We start from the raw sequence: 22,265 nt of genomic DNA on the forward strand, positions 1-22,265 counted from the left end.
CTGTCACTGCGTTCTGCTGCACCCCCAGGCCCAGCCATCACCGTGTTCGTGCTTTGGAACGGAGGGTCCTCCTGCTTGCACACAGCAAGACAGTAGCCCATTTGTACATATTTCTATTTATTTATATTTCTGTAAACTGCTTTGGGGACTTCGGTTGACAAGCGGTATATAAAGATTTGCCATCTTCGTATTTACTGTCAAATTTGCACACTGCCTGTCATGAGAACAATCTCAAGGCACTTTCTGATCCGTTTAGAACAGGGCGGCTATGTGAAACCATGAATACAGTACGGAAATTTGAAATTTCAGTATCAAAAAGAATATCCATCTATTAATGTTAAAACATAATAAAACACTAAGACAACAACAAGATACAGAGCAGCAACGATGAAAAAATAGCGCATATCTAAAAGCTTAGGTACAAAGTCACTTTTTTACTTGCTTTCTAAAATCTGTGACGGAAGCGGAGGAGCGGATGCCAGCTGGGAGATCATTCCAAAGCCTGGGGGCAGTCACCAAGAAGGCCCTGTCCTGCGTGTATGACAATTGAGCCTCCCTCATTGTCGGTACACGGAGCAGAGTCCCATCTGATGATTTTGTTTGGCCGGCAGAAATCTTGGCGAGCAGGCCCGTGCATTGAAGCAAACGTGCTCTGGTGCATTTGTTTATGGGTGTCATTGATTGAACAACTCATAAAATTTAACTATGCAGATTTCTCCGAGACCCTAGATAAATTGTGATTCAATGTGGCATGTTGTTTGACCTAAACATTTACTGGTTTTTTTAAAAAACAAAAAACAAAAAAACAACCCACCATATTACCCTCCTGTTTGCAAATCAGGAAAATGTATTGTGTGTGAGCCAGGCCCACAAATTTTGGGCATTGGTAGCATCTTAAGAGACAGATATTCATCGTGATTTTTGGCAACGTTTACCCCCTAGAGATGGAAAATAGGTGATCATATTTCTGCTCTTGCAGCTTTCTCTTTGTGATTGCCCCTTCCTTTCTCCCTACACCCAAACAATTAGGGTTAAATTGCAGCCATTTGTTGTACTGGAGTAATCTTTGGAGAACATTGGAGTATTCTTTATTTTTGGAGTAAACAATTTTAGTAATCTTTGGAGAACATTCCTGCCAATTTTCATTTCCATTCCTCTGACAACACTGATGGAATTTTATAGTCATTTTTCTGTTCTTAAAATTTTTAAAGCTTTAAAAACCCTATTACAAATTTAGCTGCTGGAGGCCTGATGGTCAGGACAATAAAAGTATGATAACACACTTAAAGTACTGTGATGCTATCATCTCTTTTCCGTCTCTGGGAGTGTAATCTTGTCAAAATCACAATGGGCATTTGTCCCCGCAGATGCCCTATCAGACTTATGTTTCTAATATGCTTCCTAGAATCATCACCTGAAAAACAGTAGCTGACATGCTGCACAATTCAATGCTGACATTTCTGGCCCCCAAAAGATGCTGCACATGTGAAAAGCAGCCCCAGTGGTATTGCTGACTGTTTTAGGTTGATCCAGAACTGCCCACCTCTTCAGCACTGCTGGGTTTGCTTTTCATGCGCATCCCAGTGGGTCAGAAATGCCAGTCTCGCGTTGCGGGTCATGTTGGCCACTAATTACGTGTTTTGAAGTTTCCAAGGTTAGGAACCTAGGAAGCTACTTTCTACCGAGTTGAACCATTAGTCCATCTAGCTCAGTATTGTCTGCACAGACTGGCAGCAGCTTCTCCAAGGTTGCAGGCAGGAGTCTCTCTCTCAGCCCTATCTTAGAGATGTTCTCAGGGAGAGAACTTGGAACCTTCTGCATGCAAGCATGATGATGCTCTTCCCAGAGAGGCCCCATCCCTTAAGGGGCATATCTTACCATGTTCACACATGTCGTCTCCCATTCAAATGCAAACCAGGGCAGACCCTGCTTAGTAGAGGGGGCAATTCATGCTTGCGACCACAAGACCAGCTCTTCTCATATTGTCCTGCACCCATTCCTTGTCACGACTGTAATTTATGAAACAAAGGATTTTCAGAAATGGATGCCGCCTTTTTATAACATTTTCCGTGGAAAAAATCTTAGCCCCACATCTGTTTCCTGCCTTGTGAAACGGAATGAAACCATGCGAGTAAGGGTGATCCTTACTATGAGTTCAAGCATAGATATACGTTCCTAGCTGTTGCTGGAAGATGTGTGTTTCTGACTGCTACTGAAACGGCCTCATTTCCAGAGAGCTGGACTGCAGCTGAACTTGAGAGGTTATCAGCAGTGAGGTTATCATCAGTGAACTGAGCCTAAACTTTCTTGGTGGTTTTGAAACTGAAACCGGAGTCCCTAAAGGTGAATGAATGATAACGGCTTCAATACATGTAATTCAGGCATGTTTTCAGTTCAGGCCCAGTGTACAATTAGACAATTAATGTTTTATTTCCTGGGTTTTTAAAAATCATGTGTGTGGTGTCTGTCGGTAAAATGCTTTGCAAAATAATTACAAAAATTGCAGCTCGATCTCAAATTACAGACAATAACCGTTTCTCATACAGTGTCGCGTTGTAAGCAAGAAAGTTTGATATTTATTCTTTGCGAAATGGATCTAAACTACTTCAAAGCCGATTCCAAGTCTTGGAACTGGAAGTGAACAGGAGAGTTGAGAACGACTGATAATCTGAACTGAATCCGAATTTGTAACGGTTTGACTCCCTGTCTGTTTCTAGATGTTTGCAGTGTGTTTAGGGCTACGCGTATGTCGGGGTTCAGCTTTCTAGGGGGCGTGGCAGTACCACAATCATTTTGGGGTGTGCCCCATGGGCCCCCCCATATTTTGATGGGGAGACCTATAGCTTCATACTGTTCCAGTAAATAGAGTGTTGTAGGCTATATCTTGGGTAGTCTGTAAGCACCTTGATCCTTTTGGGTGTATACCTTTGAGACCCGTGTTTTGAGGGAGAGGTGTACACACAACCCCTTCAAATTTATAATGCAATCGGGCTATTTTGGATTGCACATGTCCCACATTTTAGGATTTTAGCTCATCAGGATATTGATGGATTGGATTGGATTTCTATACCGCCCATCCAAAAATGGCTCAGGGCGGTTTACACAGAGAAATGATAAATAAATAAGATGGCTCCCTGTCCCCAAAGGGCTCACAGTCTAAAAAGAAACCTAAGATAGACACCAGCAACAGTCAGTGGAGGTCCTGTGCTGGGGGTGGATAGGGCCAGTTACTCTCCCCCATGTCACAAATTGTTGCAGTATGTGTACATGTGTTACCTAAGCCTGTGTGTGAGCATAGTGAATGTTTTAGGCCTCGTTCCCCCTCAGAAGCAAAAGGGGTTGTGACTGTCTTGAAGGCGTATTCTTCAAGTGGAGCAATTCCCCCTGTTACTGCTGAGTTCCATTAGCTTCGCCCACCTGGTTGTCTGTTAACTGCCCTCTGATTCAGCGCACATTCTTTTCCATTGAGTTCCATTGGGGACATTTTTATTTGAGGGGTAGGGGTTACCCCTGTTGTTTTTCCCCCTTTTCTTATTTATGTATTCTCATTTATTTATTATTTATTTATTGAATTTATATAGGGCCTAGTATAAAAATCTCTAGGAGGTGGACAGAATTAAAAACATAACACATTTTAAATTCATTAAAAGATAAAATCATAATAGGTAAAATCATATTAATAACATCACAATTTTAAAAATTGATGGTTAAATTTTTGTGAAACCAATATATCGACAGATTACCCCAGGTTTGCTCTTACCTCCTCCTCATCGGCAGGTGCACTGGTTATCACATTTCCAGCTCTTTCGGAAGCCGATATAAGATATAGGGAACAACTTTTCATATAAGAGAGAATCTGCGCCTGTTGCCCCCATTTTATTGCTAATTCTGTAGGGAAATACTGCTGCTTTCCTTAGCTTCTGGGAGACATTGGTATTGGCAGATGGGACACCAATCCCAACTTTCTTCTCATCCCTGTTTGCATGGCAAACAATTAACACACCAATCCCAACTGTCTTCTCAACCCTATTTGCATGGCAAGCAACTAACACACTTGATATTCAACATGTCCGTTTCCTTAACTGGCCTGGAGGAAAGCGGGTCAGGAATGAAGGTGGACACAGCTACTGCCAGGAAATGCGAGTGAGTGGACAGTGTAGGCGTTGTGGAATAAGGGTCAGAGTGAGAGGAAATGCCCACCCGTCCATTCTGCTGCAGCCCACTTCTCTGACTGTATTCCCATGCAGGTCCTCATCATCTGATAACTGATCGCGATTAGTAATAATATAATTAGCATTTGTATTATAGCATAGCATAGTCTTTATTTTGGTCTTGGACCAGCACATTGTATTATGTGTTTCAAATGCTTCGAATGCTCCACAGGCTTTTTCTCAGTATTCTGTGGGTTTTGGGGTGGGACGGGGAAATGAAGAACCTGATCTTTAAAAAAAAGAAAAAGAAAACTTGGATTTCACTGCTGGGCAGTCGCGACAAAGTGCTGCATAATCAATGCCACCATTTGTTTAAATAAGTTTTAATATTGAGGCTACCAGAATATTTTTCCTCCCATTCTGTGATTATTCACAGAATGGGAAGATTCCAGATTCACAGATTATTCTGATCTGATTGTAACTGGGGTTTTGTTTTGGTTTTTAAATGCCTTTTAATGGTTTTGTATTGTATTTTCAGCAGACACCCCCCCCCCACACACTCTTGTTTTTTGTCTGGGATGATTTAATCTGTTGTGTGTTATTATCTCATGTGTTAATGTTGTGTTGTGAGCTGCCCAGAGAACAATTTGTTATGGTGCAGCTAACAAATAAAGCTTTAAATAATTATTATTATTATTATTTCCCCGCACCGCAAAAATTCTGGCTGCAAGCATGCCCAAGAGGCAGCTTCTGAACTTTTTTAGAAGGGATTTTAGGGAGGGATTTTAAGGGATCATTCTGTAGAGGGCAGAGCCAGGATCCAGCCGGGGTAGGCAGCCTTTGGGAGTGGTCCGTCAGTGACAGCTGGCATGCCAGAGGTTGCCTGCCCCTGATGCTAGACTTCTTTCAAAATTTCCATCTTGCCTTCCCAGCTGGGCTTGACTGTTGTGGAATTCCTGTTTTGTTGCTGAGAATTTGGGGTCGTGTTTATGGCGCAGGTTAAGTTCACAGCCGTTGCTCCGTGCGATTTTGGGACGTACCCAGCATGCCCCTGCAGTTGCACGATGCAGGGAGATCAGGGTGGGCGATCGAGCGGCTTTTCCGGGAAGGCGGTCTGCCATTACTAACCACCTCGTTTAGGAAAACCCAACAAGCTAATCCAGTTTGGAAAGGACTCTAATCAATATGTGAGTTTGCCAGAGCATGAGTGATGTTGGGGTCAGTTAGACCCCAGTTGGGAACAAAAATGCTGCACATCCAAGTCATTGGGGGTCTCAGTGACCCCAAGTGGTGAAAGCCTGTCATGTAGCCGTTAAGCTATGGGGAAGGTGCTAACAATTTAGTCAGTTTTTGTTTCATTTTGCTTTTAACACCAGGAAGGAAAAATGCACCAGAAAGCTGTGAGTCCCTCTTGGTCTTATCACAGACCCCAGATACCATCCCTGCATAAATTCCTCTGCACTATAAGCAATAAGAAGACGTACATTAATCTGGAGGGTCAAATTGTATCTTATATTTAAGCCGTGATCAAGCTGGAGTCTTCTCTGACCCCAGTACCAGTTGAGTAAAGTGTTTTTCTTTTCAAGTGTAGGAAGCTTAATTTTGGCAGAATATGTGGCTCAGCGCCTTTTAGCGAACCGACAGTACAAGTATGGACCTGCAACAAAAGGTTGCAGTATATCCCTGGAGTATTGCCTGAACCTGGTGAAACTTAGATACTTTTCCCCCTCAGAAGCAGCAGGAGTTGTGACTGCCCTGAGGGAGTATTCTTCAAGCTGAGAAATTTCCTGCTTTTTTTGTCCAAGACCTCCTTTGCCTCCGCCTTACCACTGAGCTCCATTAGGCTTGCCCACCTGGTTGTCTGTTAACTGGCCTCTGAGTCTGCAAACATTCCACTCTATTGAGTTACATTGGTGCAAATTTTGGGGAGTTTTGGTCCCCTTAGCAGTGTTCCTTGCAACAGGGATTCCCAGATGTGGTTGACTACAGCTCTCATCATCCCCAGCTGCCATAGCCTTTGACAGGGAATGATGGGGATTGTGAAACTGACACATCTGTGAGTTATCCAGAATCTGCCGATATCTCCTTCCCACCCACAAGTGTTCTGGTTATGCATCCATAAGAATAATAACATTCCTAGATCTTTTGGGAATGGAGATAGCTTCAGGTCTCCATCTTTTGATCCCTGCTAACTGAGCCAAGATACACCTCTTGAAGTGGTGATTCTCTTGTGTTTAGCAGGGGGAGAGCAACCGGCCCTATCCATCCCCAGCACAGCATCCCTCCAGTGGCCATTGCTGGTATCTGCCTTATGTTTCTTTTAGATTGTGAGCCCTTTGGGGACAGGGGACCATTTTATTTATGTCTTATTTATTTTTCTTGGTAAACCGCTTTGTGAACTTTGGTTGGAGGGCAGTATATAAATATTTTTAGTAGTAGTCGAGATCTTTTCTCCTTTGTGGGCTCCCAAATTCACCAGCTGGTCATCCTTTCCCCACTGCCTGTTTATTTATTTTATTTATTTATTGTTAAATTTATATACCGCCTTTCATTAAAACAATCCCAAGGCGGTTCACAGAAAAATTAAAACAAGTCTATAAAAATACACAATTGAAATATTGAGCTAAAATATAAAAACCTGAATCTGTCTGAAGATTTAAAATACAGGCATAAAATAACCACATAAGATCCCATATACAAAGCAGCAGCAGTAGACACCATCCTATAAAAGCCTGGGTAAAAAGCCAACATTTTTACTGCCTCGGCTGTTATGAACACAACGGTATTTCTGCAGGTTCTGACTCTGGGGCACATAATCCCCCAAACGACACCCATGTAACTCAGTGGAGTGGAATGTTCGCAGATTCAGAGGGTAGTTAACAGGCAACCAGGTGGGCAAGTCTAATGGCGCTCAGTGGTGAGAACAGTGTTCTCTCTAATTGTTTGTGTGCGGAATTGTTTGTGTGCGGAATGAGTTTTGTTCTGGGCGGCAGGATCAAGTCAGTGTGTGCGAATGTGCATTCAGAATGGAGCCTTCCTGATTCAATCTGAGCGGGGTCTAAAATTAACGGAGCAGACCTCCAAAAACCGTGTGAGCACGCACACATGCCCACACCTTCGAGGAAACGCTGGGTGAGGAGGGGACAAAGTGGGCTTGAACAAAAAAGAGTGGGAAATTTCTCAGTTTGAAAAATACCCCCTCGGGACAGTCACGACTCCTGCTGCTTCTGAGGGGGGAAGGGGTCTAAAGAATTCCGCCTGATCCCTCCCCCCCTCTACTTGTGGGTGCCCATGTTCTGTTTCACCCACTCACCACACTCTTCCCTCTGCATCTGGTATACTGCCTCTGGACCTGGAGGCTTTGTTTAGCTCCGGCGGCTAACCGATTGCTTCCCAGGGCTCAGCGGTTGCCAGGGGGTTGGGGCCATGTTGCTGGCACGCTCCTCCTGCCGGCTGCGTTGCCATTACTGTGTGAAAAACTCTCTTGTTTCTCTTTATTTCAGCCAGGCGAGACAGAGGGGGCCTCAAAAGCAGGGGAGTCCCGCTCGGGACCCTAGCTTGTATTAACAGCAGTTTGGTAGGAACTGGCGAAGGCCTCTGAGCCCCTCAGCCCCGGGGACTGGTGTTTGTCCCTGCCTGCACCGGTGGGGGAACCGTCTGCCGCCCGCCAGCCTGGAGCACCGACTGCACATATCCTCAGGCAGCTGCGGCCAACGGGCTTCCGAGGCCAGCCTGTGAGTACCACGGCGCTGCTAACTCTTCCCTTTTGCAGGGCTGCGGGGGGTCCCTGCCCCGACTGTGTGGAGCTCTACCTGTTGGATCAAAGCCTACCTAGTCAGTTTCCACCCAGGGGCCTTCAGTGGCTCTCGGGGTCTGGCCACTCCCTTCTGGTACTCGGAGGCAGGGGTGAAGAAACGTCGGCTCCGTTTATCAGCCAGACAAAATATTTTAGTCGTCAAGCAATGTTGGTACAGCGCTCATCAGGGCTTTCCCCCCCCCCTTTTCACTTGCCAGGCATCATTTTTTCACTCGTCACAGACTAGTAGACTAGTGGATTTCTGTAGCCCTGCTCGGAGGCATACTGCCCCTGGATGTGGAAGTTCTAGTGAGCTGCCATGGCCATTAGCTCTTGATAGTCCTTTGCTGTGAAATACAATTTGTCCTTTTCACTGCCATAGCACCCCAGTTTGGTGCTCTGAGGTATATTGCCTCGGGACATGGAAGCTCCATTAGCTGTCATTAGTTGTTCCCAAGCCTGTCTTCTGTGAAATGGGATTTTTATTTTTCACTGCCATAGCACCCCAATTTGGCGCTCTGAGGTATACTCCCTTGGGACATGGAAGCTCTATTTGGCTATAGTGGCCAACAGCTGACTACTGTGAATAGACTTTGCCTTTTTTGCTGCTTCCACCACACCAAGCATTCAGTGAATTATCTGCCAGGACCCCAGTTCTCTTTCAGAATTGGGGTGTGATGTCACAGCCATTTCAGTCCCTATTAGTGTAGACGTAAAGGTAGGATTTTTTTGCCCTAAGTGTACAGTATTGCACACCAGCAATGCCCCGAGGCCATCGTCACTGGGGGTGATGGGAGTTGTAGTCCAACACCACCTGGGGTCCCAAGATTGAGATCCCCTGGTTTACAGTGATGGCTGTGGCAATTAACTGAGCTGGGTACAAAAAATGGTGTGTGAGGATTTCTAGAACCTCTCCTGTCCCGGTGTGAACTTCCCCCCATCCATGCTGGCCTTCCTCTTTCTTTGCCAGTAGCTGCCCTGATTGTCAAAGTTTTACGTTCGTCCCTCCTTCCTCATCGGTTAGAATGTTTGTGGGCATTCCGTAGCAGCTCAGCTGCATGGCTACAGAAGGCTGCAGCCAACAATAGGTAATACTTAGCCGGTTGCTCATTAGCTTGTTCAGAGCAAATGAGGGCTGCTCCACTCTGATGCTGGGCGTAGGTAGGCAGTGGTGTCATAGTCCCCTTGGCTGCTATTGGCTAAGCTGCTGTGATGTCACAGAGGTGGCCGAGTGCTAAGGACAGCTGTGGGACCCTTTAGTGGAGCCGCTAAACTGGAAAATTAAGCTGAATCGTGTACTTTGGCTCACAAGCGTGAGATTTTGCAGAAATGTTGTCAGGTATGTATGGTTTTAGAGAGTGAGTCCAACAAACCCAATATGGTGGCCAACGATCGTCACGGTATGAACTCGTAAAAATCATAAGAATCATTCAAAGAGTGGCACAGACCTGAGCTTTAGCACAAATGCTGCCAGATGTTTCTGGTGTTAGAAAGGCATGCAAAGAGTCAGAGATGGTGGCTAGCTAGAAATATGGCGACATTTTAAGGATCCTGGCATCCTAAGATCGTTGAGTATTGGTTTGGCCCATTTTTGGCTACTGGCAAAAGACCTTTGACTAATAACTTGTTCCAGGTTGGCTGGGAGGAGAGCTGGTCCTGTGGTAGCAAACATGAATGGCCTCTCTTGCTAAGCAGGGTCCACCCTGGTTTGCATTTAAATGGGAGACTACCTGTGTGAGCATGGTAAGATCTTCCCATTAGGGGATGGGGCCACGCTGGGAAAAGCACCTGCATGCTTGCATGAAGAAGCTTCCAAGTTCCCTCCCTGGCAGCATCTCCAAGATAGGGCTGAGAGAGAGATTCCTGCCTGCAACCTTGGAGAAGCCGCTGCCAGTCTGTGAAGACAATCCTGAGCTAGATAGACCAATGATCTGACTCAATATATGGCACTTTCCTATGTTCCTAAAACAGTGGCTCAGTCTTAGCTCTGGTGTCGCATGTATCAAACCCAGTGTATAAAATTTTTTGCCCTATGTTCTTGCTCTATTGGAAGGGGATGAGCCCAACAATGACTCAAGCAGAGATGCTGTCAGAAGCCTCCTCTTGGAGTGGGTCATTTCTGCCACATCTCTGCATCCAAAGTGATTTATTGAACCAGTTGCATCAGATAAATAAATATATCCTAATTTTTATTTTATCTATTTTTAAATTAAAACTTTATTAGTTTTCCTCTTCAAATACAATAACAGGTAGGTATCCTGTTATGGAATGAAAAAGGCACGTATTTATAACAGCAATTCTCCCCGCATCGTTCAAGATGCAGAACCAGTTTTGAACATAAGGAATAGAATCAGAGTAAAAGAACCAGATTTGAACATAAAGAATAGAATCAGACGGCTTGGGATGTATCCTAATTACTGGCTATCAGCAGAGGCTGATTGGAGAAAGGAATGTACTCATGCAGAGATGCAGTAGTCAACCTCCTCTGAGAATGAGTGATTCTGGGAGCGCCTCTGCATCAGGTTGAATGCTCTGCTGAGGGAGGGAGCAGAAAATTTTGTTGTGCCGAGTACAGAGAGAGAACGATCTGTCTTGCAGAGACTGATTCAGAGGAGGCCCGGGCAGAACACTGAATCATGCAGGGGTGCACCGGAGAACTACTGTGGCTGAACACTTTGGGAATTACTTTCCGAGAGTTAACTGTAGCATCCCCGAAAGCCACCGGGGCTGTCAAGACGTTCAGTAAAAGAGGGCTAAGGGAGCATTTGCTTGCTTCACCACATTGAAGAGGCTGGCCTCTTTGGCAGGTTTTACAATCAGCCAAATGCAATCAGCTTGCATTTCTTAGTCCGTTTTTGGCTGATCGTAAGAATTGCCTCTGAGTGTGTTCACAGTTTTTATTTTGTTTGAAGTAATACAACAGACTCAGGCCTGCTTGGGGGCGGCGGGGTGGGATCAGGGTTGGGGGTCAGTGTTCCCTCTAATTTTTGTCACCAGTGAGTGGAAAGAGTTTTGTTCTGGGTGGCACTATCAAGGCAGTGCGTGCACATAACACACACACACAGTGCTCATTGTAGATCCAACCCAACGCCCGCTGGTTGATATGCTTCATAGTCTTGGGGTGCTCCCGGATTTGACGTTGTATTAGGCACTTTAGGGGGCAGCAATGGACAGGAACCCACCCTCACTTTCACAACTTCACAGGCACTTTCCTGTCCTGTGGGTGGGGCTTTCATCATCGACTTCCATTGACGCAGGGCCCTGTAATCCAGGAAATGCAAAGCGAAACCCGTGAACGACCTGGAACAGGTGACAATGCGGAAAAAATGCAGGATGCACATGTAATGGGTGCGGAAATACTCCAAATATAATCTAATCCATATCAATGCAAACAATGTGGGCTAGTGACAACTCCACAAACTCAAAAGATGTCATACTGGACAGAAGCTGATGTAATGCTTGTTGTGTCAAAATAGCTGATGTAATGCTAATAATAGTGCCAATTTGCTTGAAGTAAATTCTCACAGATGAGAGGTAATTGTCCTGTGCGGGGAAACTTAACAGATTTCCTAGGTAAAGGTACGTTTTGAAATAGTCTTCATCAGAAGTACCAATAATCTGCACATCAATCAAACAATCCCCTGTAATCCGACAGAGGCAAGATGCTGGGTCTTGCAGCCTCTGCATTCTCTTGCCATTGACTCAAGGCCTCTGTCCCTGCTGTTAGTCTAAGCTTTGCAGCATATCAATAGTTGGGGCCCCACACATCTCTGTCTGCTTTTCCTCCATTCCCTTCTGCAGCCCGGAAAAAGCTCTGTGGCCTCTCTCTGGCATCACTGATGTCCTGCAATTCAACAAAGGAAGACATCCAATTAAAGGAATTTCTAAAATTAGTTATTAAAGAAAGCTTCATTGATTAAGTTCACTTAAAGACATTAAATTCAGTTTAAAGATGTTTCTGAAATTAATTATCAAAGAAATTAAATTAATTAAGAAAATCTTTGTTGATTAATCCAGTGAGTTTCACTTGATTAAATAATTACAGCCCACATCAACGTGCATATTGTTAAAGCAAGGGTTGCTTTAAAAAAAATAATAGTGCACATCTATAGTGCAGCTGGTGTCCTCTTCGGAGACGCATTCCCCCTGCATGTGAGAGAAGGGAATGCCTCCTATTGCAGTTTTATGAGTACTTAATTATTTTTAATACAAACTCTTACCCAATTTATTAGAGGCGGCTTTTTAGTCAACCAGAAAGGCTTTTAATCCATCAACCCAAGAGTTCTTGAACGTGGATCCAGTGTTCACTCTAACAGGGATTCCCAGATGTTGTGACTACAATTCCCAGAATCTCCAGCTGCAATAGCTTTTGCTTGGGGTTTCTGGGAGCTGTAGTCAACATTTTGGGTCCCCAGATTATGTTGGACTGCAACTACGAATATTTATTTATTATACTCCCATCATTTATGGTTGCAATTGTGGATGATGGGAGTTGTAATCCAGCAACATCTGAGGGTCCATGTTTGAGATCTTCCGATGGAACCAAGTAACTGGTTGGAATGGAATCTTTATTTCGGTCATTGACCAGACAAAAATATAACACAATAGATAAGTTTATTTATTATTATTATTTATTTAAAATATTTATACCCTGCCGTTCCAGTGCAATACTGCTCCGGGCAGCTTACAGCAACAACATAGACACAGATACAAGTAATACTTTTTTTTTTTTTTTAAGTAAGATTAAAACAATTATTAGGTTCAAATTAAAGCTGAAAATTATAAAAAGCTAAAGAACCCACCAGATATAACAAAATAATGATATTTAAAAGCCTCCTTTAAAAGGTATGTAACCTCCAGCAATCAGGTTTCTGCCCATATTTTCTTACGAAACACCATTTACAATATAACAATATATACAACAAACAACAAATATTTATATGCCGCTTTATCAGCAAAAGTTTCCAAAGCGGTATACAGCAAGAAATAATAAATACAGTCGACACTCGTGATTTTGCACCGCTTGAAGTGTGGCACAATGTTGCCACCTTGGTGGAATAACCAATTGAAGAGTGCACCTCTTTTGTGTGTGAGGAGGGGACTGTGTCACCAGGACCATCTCATGTAGCTTCTGATCTTGGCTTGTATGTCAGTGTATTTCCTGGACTGGCTTTCCACACACATTGTTGGTGTCCTGAGGGTGATGTTGCAGGGACAAAGAGCACCGACCCTCTTCCAGTTGAGAGAGGCTTTTATACTGGTCGCCTGGAGGATGTATTTGCTCACCATAGGCGAGCCCCTCTTTGCGGGGCAAACTGGGCTGGCCAGGTACCCCACAATGCTTGGTGGAGGCAGCACGGTAGATTGGGAAAGCTCCATGCTGCCTGGTCACTCCTTCCCCCCAGCTCTATGATAAAGATGGCTGCTGGCAGAATGGGAGTTGCTGGTGGTGGCATGGAGTTCCACATGACCACCGAGTGAGGTAGGAGACGTGCACTTGCCATAGGAACATAGGAAGCGGCCATCTACTGCGTCATTGGGTCATCTAGCTTTGCACTGTCTACGCAGACTGGCAGCGGCTTCTCCAAGGCTGCAGGCAGGAATCTCTCTCAGCCCTATCTTGGAGATGCTGCCAGGGAGGGAGCTTGGAACCTTCTGCATGCAAGCAGGCAGGTCCTCTTCCACTGATCTACGGCCCCATACCCTCAGGGGAATATCTCACATGTAGTCTCCCATTCAAATGCAAACCAGGGCAGACCCTGCTTAGCAAAGGGGGCAGTTCATGCTTGCTACCACAAGACCAGCTTTCCCCGCTACCTCACTTTAAACCTGGGTTGCCGATCAGGGTTGGGTTGACAACTGAACTGAAATGAAGGACAAGGAAATCCCATTGAAAAGTGGGGATGTGCAAACCGGTTCGACATACATTGAACCGGTTTGGTTTGGGGTTGAGCCAGACCACACCTGGTTCAGCTTGACCCCACACTGAATCCCCCTGCCCCAGCTGTTCAGGGGGTTTGTGACCCTTTTTATGTTTAAAAATAAATTAACTGTTTTTAGTACTTAACCCCTCCGGGGGCTTCTCCAAAGCAGCGGAGGAGGTCGTCTCCCCCCCCCCCCGCTGGCTTGCGTTTTGGCAAAAACCACCAGGTTTGGATGTTCTTTGGTCCGTTCCGAGCCTCCCTCCCATCATGGTGGCCATCTTGCAGGCTGCCGCACATGTGCATTGGGCCCCTGCGTGGCCAGGTCATGACCCAGGTTTTTGCCAAAATGGAGGTCGGCACAGGGGAGGGGGAACCTCCGCGGACAACCCCCCCACACACATGGCCTCAGAGAAGCCCCCTGGAGGGGGTAAGTACGAAAATAATAATACTACTTCTTTTAAAAACGCAAGAATGCTTGCCATAAAAAAAACCCCAAGAAAAAACACTGAATTAGGGTGGGGGGCAAAACCAAACTGCCTTGATCCAGTTCAGGTTGGTTCGGATTCGAACCGAACCAGGCCTGCTGGTTTTGTGCACACCCCTACTGAAAAGCCCTGGTTCCTTCCAAAGGGCCATAGGAGTGCGTGGAATTTCTGAATGGCCAGCAGCCCTTGGTCCCTCTCGCTCAGGATCGTCTACCCAGACTGGCAGCCGCTTCTGCAAGGTTGCAGGCAGGAGTCTCTCTCTCAGCCCTACCTGGAGACGCTGCCAGGGAGGGAACTGGGAACCTTCTGCATGCCATCAGGCAAATGCTCTTCCCAGAGCAGCCCCAAAGGGATATCTTACGGTGCTCACACATGTAGGCTCCCATTCAAATGCAAACCAGGGCGGACTCTACTTAGCAAAGGGGACAATTTGTGCTTGCAACCACAAGACCAGCTCTCCTCCCTCCTCCTGGATTGCCGATCAGGGCTATCCAGGGGAGCAGCAATGGAATAGCAGACATACTTGGGCATCTGCTAGGCTGAGACTGGCCTCTGCGTTGTGTGTGTGTGTGTGTGTGTGTGTGAGAGAGAGTGTGACTCCTCCACCTTGCCCGCAAGGCTTGTCTCCCACGAGGCGGCAGACGTGAGCATCCCGAAGCCAGGAGTTGCTGGGTGTTGGCTGGCTTTGTGTCTCTCTCTCTCTTGCAGGCAGCCTGCCAGCAGCCTTAGAGTCTGGGCTTGCCTCGGGCAACCATCTCTGATTTTTTTGCCCTGCCTGCCTGATCTTTCTTGTATCCACCTGCTTCCTTGTTAGCAGCACACTTCTTGTGTTTCTGGGGGGGGAGGCTGGCAGGCCCAACCCTGGAGTTTTTGGGCACCCTAGCAGTGTTCCCTCTAAGGCATGCACACATGCGCACTCGTGCAAATTTTCCGACGTCCGCTCCGTTAATTTTAGATCCTGCTCAGCTTGGATTAGGAAGACCCCCTTCTGAATACCCCATCCCAAACCTTGCTTGTTGAGCCTGGCCTTCCAAGGCTTTTAATTTTTTTAAGTGTTTTGAAAGCCTATCGGTAAAAGGTAAAGTGTGCCATCAAATCGATTTCGACTCCTGGCACCCAAAGGCCTCTGTGCTTTTCTGTTGGTAGAATACAGGAGCGGTTGACCATTGCCTCCTCCCGCAGAGTATGAGATGATGCTTTTCAGCATCTTCCTATATTGCTGCTGCCTGATATAGTACATAGCCAGCCGAAAAGTCTTGGAGGGGAGAAGCAATGAAAACATATCGGCCAGGGCTTGAGGTTTTGGGGTGGCAAGGAGAATTGGTGTGTGTGTGGGGGGGTGTCAATTAGTGTTCATGCCACCCTGTGGCTACGGGTGTCAGAACTGTTTTAGATTTGTTTTTATATTGTTTTAAGCTGTTTGCGGTAGTGTTTTACCAGTTGCGCACCAGATGTTGTTTTAACCTGTTTTGTTTTAATTGCTGTTTGTTGTAGTGTGTTACCTGTTGTGCACCGCCCAGAGTCTTTGGATAGGGTTGTATAGAAGGTGCAATACATGTGTGCACACACTGCTGTGCTACAAACAAAATTCATTTGGCACACAGATGAAAAAAATTAGAGCCAGCACTGCACCTGAGGCTTGTTTAACTCACCTCTCCCCCGCCCCCCAGGGGGAACCTCGACCTTCCCCACTTGACCTTGCCAGGAGCTTGGACTGCACTCCCAGACAAGCGCCAGAGACCCCGCAATGCACCGCACAACATGCGCAAGGCATTGGGGGATTCCGTAGGAACAGAGGCAGCTGCCATATACTGAGTCAGACCATTGGTCTATCTAGCTCAGTATTGTCTTCACAGACTGGCAGCGGCTTCTCCAAGGTGGCAGGCAGGAGTCTCCCTCAGCCCTATCTACGTACTGTATGCTTTGGTAGTTTGTTAGTTCAATAAAAAAATCTTGTCCTATTAAAAAATAAATAAAAATCTTGTCCTAACTTGGAGATGCTGCCAGGGAGGGGACTTGGAACCTTCTGCTCTTCCCAGGGTGGCGGCTCCATCCCCTGAGGGAATCTCTTCCAGTGCTCACACTTCTAGTCTCCCTTTCAGATGCAACCAGGGCAGACCCTGCTTAGCTAAGGGGACAAGTCATGCTTGCTACCACCAGACCAGCTCTCCTCTCCAAGGCGCCCATCTCTGTGTGCAGCCGGGCTGGAAGCAGATAGTCTGGATTAAGGGAGCGCTTTCTCCCTTAACCTCGGCTAACAGCTGGGCTAGGAGGCGTTGGCCTGCCGGGATTGGGCCCGATCCTGGCGGTTCCCATGCACAGCCTAGCCCAGGCTGGGCTTCCCTAACCTCTGGGGAGCAGAGTGCAGGATTAGATCTTCCATTCTTCCACCCCTGTGCCGTGCTTCAGGGGTGCAATAGAAGAGGGCGAGAAAGAATAACCGGCAGTGCTCTATTCTGGCACTGCTTCTGCGTCCCCCAAGAATGGGAAGCCTAGCTGGCTGCTTGCATCTACCTGCTGGACGGGCTGGCCCTGGAGATTTGGAGTGCCACATCTTTTGAGGAGTTTCCTCTTTGGCCTGGTGTAATCCCCCCTTGACCCTCCGCCCTTTCAGCAGGGGAAAAGGGGACATGCTTGAATCACACTCATTTTCATAGCAAAGATCACAGAGTGTCTGTTTGTGCCATTTGCCATGTTGAAAGCTCAGCTCTGTCTCCTATCTCTGTCTCCGTCAGTGGGAGTGCAGTCTCCTGTCTGACTCCCTCCTGTCTGACTCCTGTCTTGACTCCTGTCTCTGTCAGTGGGAGTGCAGTCTCCTGTCTGCCTGTTTGTCCTGTCTCCTGTCTCCTGCCTCCCTCCTGTCTGACTCCTATCTCTGTATCTGTCAGTGAGAGTGCAGTCTCCTGTCTGTCTTCTGTCTGCCTCCTGACTCCCTCCTGTCTGACTCCTGTCTCTGTCTCAGTGGGAGTGCAGTCTCCTCTCTGTCTGACTCCTGCCTCCCTCCTGTCTGCTGTCTGATTTCCTCCACTGATTTGAAATCCCAAGAGGATGCCTGTTTTGGGAGGTGGGGGCGTGGTAAAAGAGATCCTTGGGAAAGTGTCATACAGCAGGGGTTCTCCAAATTGGGCCCCAGAGCTTGTTGGACTACATTTCCCATCATCATCAGCTGAAGGCCATTATGGCTGGGGAGTATGGGAGGTGTAGTTCAACAACTTCTGGAGACCCAAGTTTGAGAATCCCTGGCTTACCATATTCTATCAGTGGAACACCACACTCTGGCAGCTGCAGGGTGCTTAAAAAATAGGAACGTGCTTTAGTGTTCATGCATATGGATTTGGGTGCATGCGCACTAGAGACCAGGTGCAGATTTTTTTTTAGATTTAACCTCTAGGAAAGGGGAAGGCACTGATCCTTGATTAAGGAGAATGCTTGCGTTTCACACCAACACAATAACTCTGTTCAGACATGACTTAGTACGTGAATACAGGCAGGGACATTGTTAGGGGATGGTCCATGGGGCTCAGGCCCCTAGTGAATTCCTCAGAGCCTCAGATCTCATCAGCCACCTCCCTTCTCCATGACCTCTTCCAGAAAGGAAGGAGGTCAGCCATGGAGACATTAGCACAGAGGGGGCACTGCGACTTCCTCTTCCATAGATGCGGCATTGTAATATTAGAGACTTTAGGAAACAGACATAATTGTTCTTGGGGATGGGGTGGTGATTGAGTTTAATTATTAAAGCAGGAGCTGTGGGCCTGGGGCCCTGGATCTTCTAAGTACCGAGCAACGCCGCTGAATACAAATGTTGGTACATTAGGTACATGTTTCTCTGTGAATGATTGTACATGTGTGCATTTTATGGAAGGAGGGCTAAAGTACAGAAATATAGGAAGCTGCCTTCTACTGAGTCGGACCCTTGGTCCATCGAGCTCAATATTGTCTACCCAGACTGGCAGCGGCTTCTCAGCGTTGCAGGCAGGAATCTCTCTCAGCCCTATCTTGGAGGTCCAGGGAGGGAACTTGGAACCTTCTGCTCTTCCCAGAGCGGCTCCATCCCCAAAGGGGAATATCTTACGGTGCTCACACATGTAGTCTCCCATTCAAATGCAAACCAGGGTGAACCTTGCTTAGCAAAGGGGACAATTCCTGCTTGCTACCCCAAGGCCAGAAGGGGCTGTGAGTGCTTACCAGCCAGGAAGAGAGCTGGTCTTGGGGTAGCAAGCAGGAATTGTCCCCTTTGCTAAGCCCTGGTTTGCATTTGAATGGGAGACTCCATGTGTGAATACCGTAAGATCTTCCCCTCCGGGGATGGGGCCGCTCTGGGAAGAGCATCTGCCTGCTTGCATGCAGAAGTTACCAGTAACAAGGAATCCCAGATGTTGTTGACTACAACTCCCAGCATCCCCAGCGAAAGGCCAATGCAGCCAGGGATGGTGGGGTTGTTTTCTAGGATTCCCAGGAGATGCCTACCTTCTGTATCCTAGCAGTGTGCTGCCCATTTCCACACCTGTGCACCTCCCTTTTTAGCTGGAGGTAAAAGGAGCATTTTGCCACCCCCCCTCCAATGCTCTGTTGCTTGAAGCGACCGCCTCATCGTGCCTCATGAAAGGGCCGCCCTCTGTCCAAGTGCTGTCCCCACCTGTCATATCCATTTCAGTGGCTGCCTTGCCACACCATCGTCTTCCTGTTTTTCATCTGTAGTGAAGGACACCGCAAAATGCTTTCTGGATTTTTCTGCTTCTTCTCTCCGCCCCCGCCCCCCATCGCGTTTGCTCAACCTTGTTGCCTCGGACTCCGGGGATAAAGATGGAGTTAATTGGGAGCAGCAAATGAATCGATATTTTAGAGTCTAAACTACTGTTTATTTTAAAGGAAAAATCCTTAAGGTTGAAACTGGCACAGAAATAGATGTGTATGACAATCTTTGCAGGGGGAGGTTGTTATTTTAGGCAGCTTATGTAAGCTCTCCACACGTTTCAGTGTTTGGGCCGAGAAAGTAGGATTAAAGGAAATCTCTTTGCTGTTTTCTCTCTGCTTTCTTCCTGCACCCATCTTTTGTGGTCCTATTAGACCTCCTGGATTTGCGTAGGACTTAGATTACGCGTATATACACATTTCTGTGATCTATGGTGTGTGCAGTTTGTGAGGGTTGTAGTTTTTATATTATTTTATTTTCTTGATAGAGGTGTGTGTGTGTAATTTTAATTTTATTTTTTTGGTGTTGACTGCATGAAAACGTTGCCTGCATAGAAATCGTTGGCAGGAAGGAATGCATTTATTTATTTATTTGGCATCTTGCTCTCCTATAACCACCCTGAGCTATTTTTGGAAGGGCGGTATAGAAATCGAGTAAAATAAATAATTAATAAATAAATATATATATCCCACCACTCAGGCTGGAATATATTGTCTCTCCCCCGCCCCCAGCCTCTTCTAGACACACAACAACCCTGCGAGGTCGGTTAGGCTGAAAGAGAGTAGCTGGTGAGGGGTCACCCCGGATTCTGTGCCTGCAGTATTTGAATTGAATATTTCATCGGTTTTCATCAGCCGCCTCTCAGGACTTTGAGAGGGTGGGTGGGTGGGTGTCCGGCCAGCCGGATTGAGGCTCGGGTTCTGACCTTGTCCTCAGAGCCCCCTTCTGGTACTCAAGGGAATAGCAGAGTGTAATGTAGACCCTTGCCATTGGCTTTCAGTATGAAGTCTCTGGATTGGCCAAGTCTGGAATAAATACATTTTAGGAGCCAACCCTTTGCCTGGTCAGCAGGGGAGGGATTGACTGTCTGCCCCCTGAGGTGACTGCCTCACCTTGGTTCGTAAAATGGAAGTTTGGCTCTCAAATCAAATTCTAAAATCTCATGGAACATAGGAAGCTGCCATGTACAGAGTCAGACCATTGGTCCGTCTAGCTCAGTATTGCCCTCACAGACTGGCAGCGGCTTCTCCAAGGTTGCAGGCAGGAGTCTCTGTCAGCCCTATCTTGCAGATGCTGCCAGGGAGGGAACTTTGAACCTATATCCTCTTCCCAGAGCGGCTCCATCCCCTAAGGGGAATATCTTACACTGCTCACACATGTGGTTTCCCATGCAAATGCAAACCAGGGCAGACCGTGCTTATGAATAAGGACAATCCATACTTGCAACCACAAGACCAGCTCTCCTCCCTTTCATAGGAACATAGAAAGCTGCCATATACCAAGTCAGACCATTGGCTCGTCTAGCTCAGTATTGTCTACACAGACTGGCAGCAGCTTCTCCAAGGTTGCAGGCCAGAATCTTGTCTCTCTCAGCCCTATTTGGAGATTCCACCAAGGAGGGAACTTGGAACCTCAGATGCTCTTCCCAGAGCGGCTCCATCATCCCCTAAGGGGAATCTCTTCAGTGCTCACACTTCTAGTCTCCCATTCAAATGCAAACCAGGGTAGCGCCTGCTTAGCTAAGGGGACAACTCATGCTTGCTACCAAATGACCAGCTCTCCTGAGCCCAACTAGGGCTGCCAACTTTTGTAGATAACCTGCATGACTATTTTGGGGTCTAAATACTTTTTGGGGGGTGGGGGAATGTTGTAGTGTCCGAAGTTGAGCTGGAACATCTAGATGGTGCAGAACACTTTGCTTCCCTGACCAGCTTCTCTTCCTTGGCCCCCTTCCTACTGACCCTCCATCCAATGGGGAAGCCAGAGGGGAGATTCTGCTTCAGTGGCCAGTTTCAGAGCCACATGATGGATAGATGGGTCCAGCAGGTTCAGCTTGCTTGATTCACGTGCTGTCCATGAGGAGTCAGCAGTTAGCTAGCTGACTTTATTCAGTTAGCAGCTACCCCTGCTCACGGAGTAAAAAGGCACCTTTGAAAGTGGTGAGTCTCTTCTGTTTATCATGAGGAGAGCAACTGGCCCTATCCAACCCCAGCACAACATCCCTTCAGTGGCTGATGCTGGTGTTCCCTTGCATTTCATTTTAGACTGTGAGCCCTTTGGGGGCAAGAGATCATCTTATGGTTTGTTTTTCTCTGAAAACCACCGTGAAACCTTCTCTTGGAAAGCAGTCGATACATGTTTGTAGTCGTGGAAGACAGCAATGGAGTGAGAGTCCGTGCACCCACTTCTGCGTCAGCATGCAGAGAGACTGGCTGCCCTGCCTCTAGCCAAGAGGTGAAATTGCCAGCCTGGGTGCAGAGAGAGCAGACTGGGTGACCCGTGGGGAAGGAGGACAGAGGACTGTGTGTGATAAACCATTAAACATATGCAAAAGTAATGCAAAGTGGAGACTTTTTGGAGACTTTTTTTTTTGGTGTAGAGTGTCCTCTATTTCCACTTTTTTTTTTTTTTTGGTGATCGATATTGACTTTTTTCACCATCTGGCAACCCTAAATATCATATGAGGTATTTATGTTAAAGCTTGCCTTTAGTATTCCTGCAGTGGTTTGTTTTGTCACTTGCCGTTTCTGTTAGTTTCCAACTGTATTTGTAAACGTTTGAGGGAAGTATCCCAAATTGAAACTTTTGGTTTGAAAATAGGCGGTCTGTTTTCAAACCAAAAGTTTTAATTAACTTTTTAACCAGGATTCTTGCGACTGACTGAACGCAGTGTTCAGACAGTCGCAAGAATCCTTGTTATGAAGTTAATCGGGATTAGTCAGTCTAGCAGAGCTGATGGTGTGAACCCAGAATTTCAGGGCAGTCCTAGTCAAACCTCTCTGGTTAACCAGCATTTAAATAAAAAAAAATGAATACAGATATTTATATCCCGCTCTTTAGTTCTTTGAAACCAACGTTCTCAAAGCAGTTTACACAGAAAAATAAATAATACATAAATAAGATGTCCCCCTGTCCCCAAAGGGTTCACAGTCTAAAAAGAAACATAAGGCAGACACCAGCAACAGCCACTGGAGAGATGCTGTGCTGGGGCTG

General features: G+C 46.6%; 1 protein-coding gene across 10 annotated transcripts in view; it reads left to right on the forward strand.

Moving 5' to 3' along the window:
- ZNF362 (zinc finger protein 362) overlaps nucleotides 1-22,265 on the forward strand; it is a 91,427-nt gene that overhangs the window by 42,633 nt on the left and 26,529 nt on the right. For 5 of the 10 annotated variants that reach the window (XM_053281517.1, XM_053281514.1, XM_053281516.1 and 2 more), the window contains one exon: nucleotides 7,655-7,885. The exons of 3 other annotated variants lie outside the window; for them this stretch is intronic. The gene's annotated coding sequence lies outside the window, so the exon portion shown is untranslated. Of the gene's footprint in view, nucleotides 1-5,358; nucleotides 5,711-7,654; nucleotides 7,886-9,011; nucleotides 9,036-22,265 lie in introns of those variants that run through there. 2 more of the 10 variants (XM_053281519.1, XM_053281524.1) reach the window with 2 other exon arrangements.

This window comes from Hemicordylus capensis, chromosome 16 (genome assembly GCF_027244095.1).
Source record: "Hemicordylus capensis ecotype Gifberg chromosome 16, rHemCap1.1.pri, whole genome shotgun sequence".
Classification (NCBI taxonomy): Eukaryota; Metazoa; Chordata; class Lepidosauria; order Squamata; family Cordylidae; genus Hemicordylus; species Hemicordylus capensis.